The following is a 6904-nucleotide window of genomic DNA, read 5'->3' on the forward strand; positions in this document are numbered from 1 at the left end:
CCTTCATTATTGATTTAAAGGTGGTAATAAATTTTTTTCTTTACTTTATAGTAAACTAGTCAATAAAAGGTATACAAATAGTAAAGAAAACTATTTCGATACCTTTATTGACTACCACCCGGACTATCTTCTTACAATCTGCTTTATACAATCAACTGTCTTCTTACAATATTTTTCTTTACGTTTTTACAGGATCGTTAATCCGATTCTTAAAAATCGAATTCATAAAGATTTTCGAGAATCGTGTGGAATATATATTTTATCCCATATTTATTTTATGAGATTTTGTATTTTTTCACGCTTATGGATGCCTAAACGTATTTTACTGGGCACAATTATGTTTCGAAAATGGATTGGCATTCATTTTAAAGAAAGTTGGGAATTAGTTTAAAATAGGTCATTTATCATTTTAATCCAATTCTGTTCGCTTGAGCATGCGGACAATTTTCTGAATACAGCTATTTTTCAACAAGGGATCGTTCCTTAGATTTTACTACCATATGAAAAATTATTAACCTGGAAATATTGATAAATAACAGACCTAATAAAAATATGCTAAATAAGAATAATGTTCGAAATAAAAAAAGAAACATAAAAAATAAAATAATAAATAAATAAAAAAACCTGATTCTAGTCATTCTGGCCAACTTACGTTGAGTTTCCTGTAGGATTGTTGAGATTTATTTCTCAATATTAACTGGCCCAGTTGGGAATCGTAACCACATTATTCGAAGTAATATTGAATAGACTAAGAATTAGAGACACTTGACTAACCCAAAACTTCTTTATGTCAGGAACCTAGATGTAGGTAATGTAACGTTATACACATGCTGACAGACTGCAGCCATTTGATAGGCACCCCATTACCATATCATATGGCAACTATATTAAACGACAATAGCCCTCACATTTCGGAAATATTTGATTACCTTAAGAAAACAAACATGTATGAATACAATTAACTAATTTGATTTATTTACATCTTTATCAAATCAATTAATGTCACTTATCGTTATTGAAGAATTTGATTTTCTTTTATCTCACAATTTTATTATATATATTTTTTAATATTAACTATCGCTTTGGAATCAGCTTATTTATTCTAGTGTAGATATTAGGAATGTACCCGAGAGGCCATTCAGTATGAATTAGCAAACATCACCAATGCTGTGGATTGCTTCATATTATACTAAAAAAAAAAAAAAAAACTTTTATAATTTTATATCAATGTTAGCTGTATTAGTTTTATAATATTTTGCCTACGTATTTCAAATATTTTTATTCTTATCAGGTATATGTTGCTTGATGGAAGAACAATCACTGTCCAAATTCATAGTCCTAAGGATCGTAAATTGGAAAATCAAATTGCACGTTTGCAGTAACAAACATGGATATTATGATTATGAAATAAAAAAGAAATAAGTTACAGACTTAAAATGTGAAATTTTAACTTTTTTGAAAGAATGCGCTAATGCTTGAGAAACTTGAGACCTTTAGAAATGGAGATAGACTATTGTTGCCCCATGTCACAAATATCTTCTTTACCATCTTTAATCACTTTCGAATCTCATTTTTATAGCTCTGAAAAAGATAGTAAAAAATCGACCCACATAAAACAATAAAAGTTATTTAACGTGTGTTTTAGTTCTGAAGACGCACAGTGATGGAAAGTGTGAAAAATCCTTTCAAAATTAAATATGTCTAATAATGTAAAATGAGTGTGGTTTCTTACATCCAAATACCTATAAACGAATTCACCATAATTAGTTTTCCCAATAAACAATATTTGTGAGCTGTTGAGCTAATCTTACTGACGTTATTTCGGCATTGAGAAAAACTGAGTTTTTACTGGTAGTTGTAATTTGGGTTTAAACTATAAATATATTTATATTTCGGCCAAGTCAATACCAATGAAAGTTAGTGTACAAATTGTAGTTTTTTTTTAAAGTAGGTTTGTTATCGAAATATTTTTTTCTAAATTTCTACGGTCACTTCCAATTTAATACTGGAAACGTTTTTGCACATTTTTGATAGACCATAAAAATGAGCTTTATTGACATTTTTTGATGAAACTATTTTCCTATACATAAGTGTACATATTGGAGCAACTTGTGTGTTTCCTTTACGTATGAAGTCAAGGGCCTTCTTGGAAGGTGTAGCCAAAATAAAGTGAGAACAATAATCAAATTAACTACTATGAATCAGAATAACAATTTATTTATAGGAATATTTATTTTAGCACACTTGAAAACATTGTCAAAATTAAAAAAATAAACAAATGCGTTCAATTGAATTAAACACCCTGAATAATATAGGAATTGCTGAAAATTACAGAAGACTTAAACAATTTAGAGGTTTTTGCACAATATTGACAGTTCCCCCACTGTGTGGCGCTCTAATCATTTACATTTCTTCATCAACATTAGCATAGTTATTTATTTGATTTATTCAGATTACTCTAAAGAATAGCAAATACTTGAATATTTTATTTTTCTCGTTTACATGCTATCCGTTTCCTTGAAGTAGACGGGCAAACCCGAGCCCTTTTTCAAGCGGAAACCTTCTTTAAAAGAAAAAAAGTTGAAGGAAAGGTGAGTAGAAGTGGCACATCGCTATCCCTAACGAGCTGCTTCCACGGGCTTTATCTTTGAAGTTTCCTTTTGTCGAGTGTAATCTCGTGTTTAGTGGCCAAACCGTCTCTCCATTCTTCTGTGTCCCTTTTTCTTCTACAGCCTAGGAGGATATAAAAGACCATTGTTAGTAGTGTAGTTTCCTTTCAGTCACTTCTTATATAATTTGGTCCATACTGGCTCAAATAGTTAAAAAGTCTCTTAATACGTTTTTTATAAAGAGGGAAATATTATAAATTAACTTTATTACATAAAAGGTAAGCTGTCTTTGTATAAAAATGTCTGAAGAGCGTTTTTATATATTAGCGATTAAAGCATCATGACTTTAAAAAATCATAGTGAAAGAATGCAGCATTTCCTGTCGTTGTAAAGAATAGGTGATTTCACCCTCATTAGAATTGTGTAAGCCATTATCTCTGACACAATATCCTTACACTCTCAGATACTTAATATAAATATGTGTGTAATGATGGTGTTAGTGTGTATGTGTACATAAATTATAGAATGTGGACTTGCATGGAATTGCATATTTTTTGTTAATGACTCTGAGCTATTTAGTACTTACGTGTAAAAATTAACTGTTGAGATTTAGGGATATGTGTAAAGTAGTAATTACTACCTTACACATATACAATCCATAATATAATTTTAGTTTTGTAAAGCTGTTTCAAACTAAGGTTCAAAATTACAATAAAGCTGTTTAAAATAATATAATAAGAAGATATATGTAAAAGGGAATCGTCGAATCTTTGTCCGCAATAAACTTCTGAATTACTAGGCCGATTTACGTGTTTTTTTTTTTTCAAAATGTCCAAGTTTGCCATATAAAGATTTTTTTTTTTTAAAATATTTTTATTGAAATTTACAACTGTATATTACATAACACATTCAGTAAATTTGATATTAGTTAAAATGGAGTGTTACAGTCGTGTAGAGGAACTACCCGTTGGCAGCACACTAATGACATTTTACATTAGCTGGTCTCGTGGCCATCTTCTTTTCAGGCGCCTCGGAGGATTGTCAGAAATGGAAGAGGATGCAAGGTTAGAAACTAGAGAGTTTATAATGGAAGGTGTGATATCTGGTTCGGGCTACATCGGTTACATAGGGAACATTAAGGTCTTTATGTATGATTTTATTTGTGACAAAGTAAGGAGCATTGAGGATTTTAGGAAGGATTTTGGATTGTAAGGATTGAATACGAGAGGAATTCGAAAGTTTAGTGGAGCCCCAAAGCTCAACTCCGTATGTCCAGATGGCTTTATTACAGTCAGGTAGATCAGTCTTTTGTAATGTGTTGGAAGTTTAGACCGTTTGTCTATAAGTGCTGCAATAGTCGGAATCTGCGTGCAGTTACCTGTCTTTTCAGTCTTGTGTGAGGATTCCAGGTTAGTCGTTTGTCAAAGTGCTGGATTTGTTGGAATTAATCTTAATCCTGGAATGATTTAAAGATAATGATATCCCCGAATTCTCTAGTAGAAAAAATGTTATAAACAACGTATTGTATGTATAAACACCATTGTTCAAGAAACAGTACTTTCTTATAATATACTTATTGCCTGACCACTGATGGATTTTATGTGTACAGATTTTCATTTTTTTTTCATATATAATAAACTATTAAAAAATCCTTAAAAAAAAACATTAGAAACAATATAGGTATCTTTTTCAGCCTGTAGGCCCTAGAATTTATTTCCCTTCTCGAGCTAGAAAGGCCAAGTAGCCATATCTCATTAATTTTTTTTTTTTGATTTGTCGATTATTAGTATTTATTAATGTAAATATTAATAAAACAAAAATAAATATTGTACCCATTTACTATTAGATACCATCGGATGCAATTAAGTTTTATTCTTTAGTTTATATATGCTATTACTGAGACCTTTAATTTAAGCCTAAATTGTCGTCAAATACCTTTATACTGCAGTTGGACATGAAAATAAAACTCCTACCTTTAATTCTATTTTATAGCGGAACGATAAAATAGGTACCTATTTATTATAATTTTATTTATTGGGCTATTACATCCAATGCCCCTCGGTTCAATTCTCTCTTTTACTGCCAAGCGAGAAAACAGCCAATTGATATTTGGTCCGCAATTTGTATTCATCGAAGTAGTTGGTGGGAGCGGTGTTTAAAGAAATTGCAAGAGATGCCTTAGAATTGAGAATACTTTAACTCCTATTTTCCTTCACTCCGCAGTGTATCCATAACAATGAAATTTAAATATTCAGCTTTTCTTAAACTCATGTATGTATTAAAGTTATATGCTCTTACGGTTATTTGTAAATAGTCAACATTCGAAGAGTGGTGCATATCCTGCTTTAACTCGGACCGTTTAACCACTACTGAATTCCATTTAGCGGCATTTACATAATGTTAACGATTTAACGACCAATATTAATATTTTAATAAAGATGGCATAAATAAAAACCATACTATCGATTTATTGTTTAAAAATTAATTTCTTCAGATGCAGTCAAAGTCTGCAATAACCTCAGTTCCACCGTTGTTGACTGATTTCAGTCATTAAATGCTCATTTAATTTATATTTATTTTTATGTAAGATGCTATTATATGTGTGGCTACGTTTTAGCGCATTAAGCTGTCATTCAGGGCTTCAAAAAAGATTAAGTATAAAGATCTTATACACTAATTGTTAGTAGGAAATAATAGATGAATTAAATACAATGAAGGTGGATAGAGTGCATGCATACAAATTTAAAAAATGAACAATGAAGGAAATGTAGAAAGAGCCTTTGATTAAATATATGCAGAGCCCGCATCATCCTTAATATAGAAAACAAAATTTATTAATTAAATTCATAATTGTGCAAATTAAAAAAAAAAGGGCATTTTAGTAATGGTAACTAGAGCAGGTCGACGGAGTTAAAGCAGCGGAACATCCAAGTACGAAGTATGATTTATTCTTGTTAGAATTCATTTATACTTTTTATTTTATTACTGTTGTAATTGAAGACTTCTGATAATTATTGTACGCATCCATAATGAGAGAATTAGGGAAGAACTAGGAATCTTATCGATGAAGGAGATCCAGAGGCTCGCCAGCTGTAGTATTTTGGTCATGAGTTCAGGATTATAATCAGGAGATTACCGAGATCCGCTGAAGACTAAGGACTACTTCCCTGGTAGTATAAAACTGATGGCAGACCAATGATGTACCTGGAGTATGTCGACTGTTTATGCAAGAGAAGAGACATAATTTCTGTCAAGGCCGGGACAGTGGAAATTATGACTTGGGGCACCTCTAGGCTTTTAAGGCACTACAGAGTGATGCTAAATAAGAAGATGATTAATTATATAATTTAATTTTTTTTAATTGTATTGGATATCATGAAGTAACAATGCGATAATCCATCACGTTTGTATAAATTAATTCTTCATTTTAAAGTTACTCACCTATATAGATACTATATAGTAAGGGAAATCACTGCGATCTTGAAAAAATTTAAATGTTCGAAGGTGAAAAAAACATATATATAATACTAGAATAAAATTATAACAAATATTATTTGAAATGTATTGTATTGAGGTTATATTTAATTATTGTTTGAAAAATGTATAAAAGCAATTTTTATCGTTAATTAATATTTGTTTATGTTTATACATCTAGTCATGGATTGATAGGTATGGTGTGTGGTCTTAGCGCAGCATTGTCGAATTTCTGTCTATTTATTTTGTTGATGTTTACAACAGAAATACATGTTTTGAAGTCCCCAGAATACAAAAAACTATGATTCACAAAAGGTTACTTTTTGTGTAGGTGAATAGTCGAAAAATGGTTACGGAACTAAAATTTTGTATAATAGCAACGCTTTCACTAAAATTAACGTATCGAAAGTCCCACTTCATAGAATTTTATTTTTTTGTTTTACTATTTAAAAGGATATAGCGATTTCGATTAAAATAATTATATCAATTTAAAATTATTGGTCTCATCCTCATTGAAGTAGTCACAAATCCCAAATTTCTAAAAAGGCTTACTCTTCTAAAGTATCTTATATTTTATTATTATGAAGAAAATGGTCAGGGATGCGGTCACAAGAAAAACAAATAGTTAATAACTATTTATTTGCCGACGTTTCACTCCACTTTTTAGAGCTTCTTCAGTGCTAAAAATAAATAAGTGAAAATAACATAATATACAAATGAAGTAAAAGAGTAAATAAAATAGTATAATTATTAAATGGACAATGATAAGAATATAAAAAATTATGCAAACTATTAGGTTAAAAAGAACAGTAACTTCATCC

Source organism: Halyomorpha halys, unplaced genomic scaffold, assembly GCF_000696795.3.
Source record: "Halyomorpha halys isolate HHAL.00 unplaced genomic scaffold, Hhal_1.1 Scaffold2384.1, whole genome shotgun sequence".
In the NCBI taxonomy this organism is placed as follows: domain Eukaryota; kingdom Metazoa; phylum Arthropoda; class Insecta; order Hemiptera; family Pentatomidae; genus Halyomorpha; species Halyomorpha halys.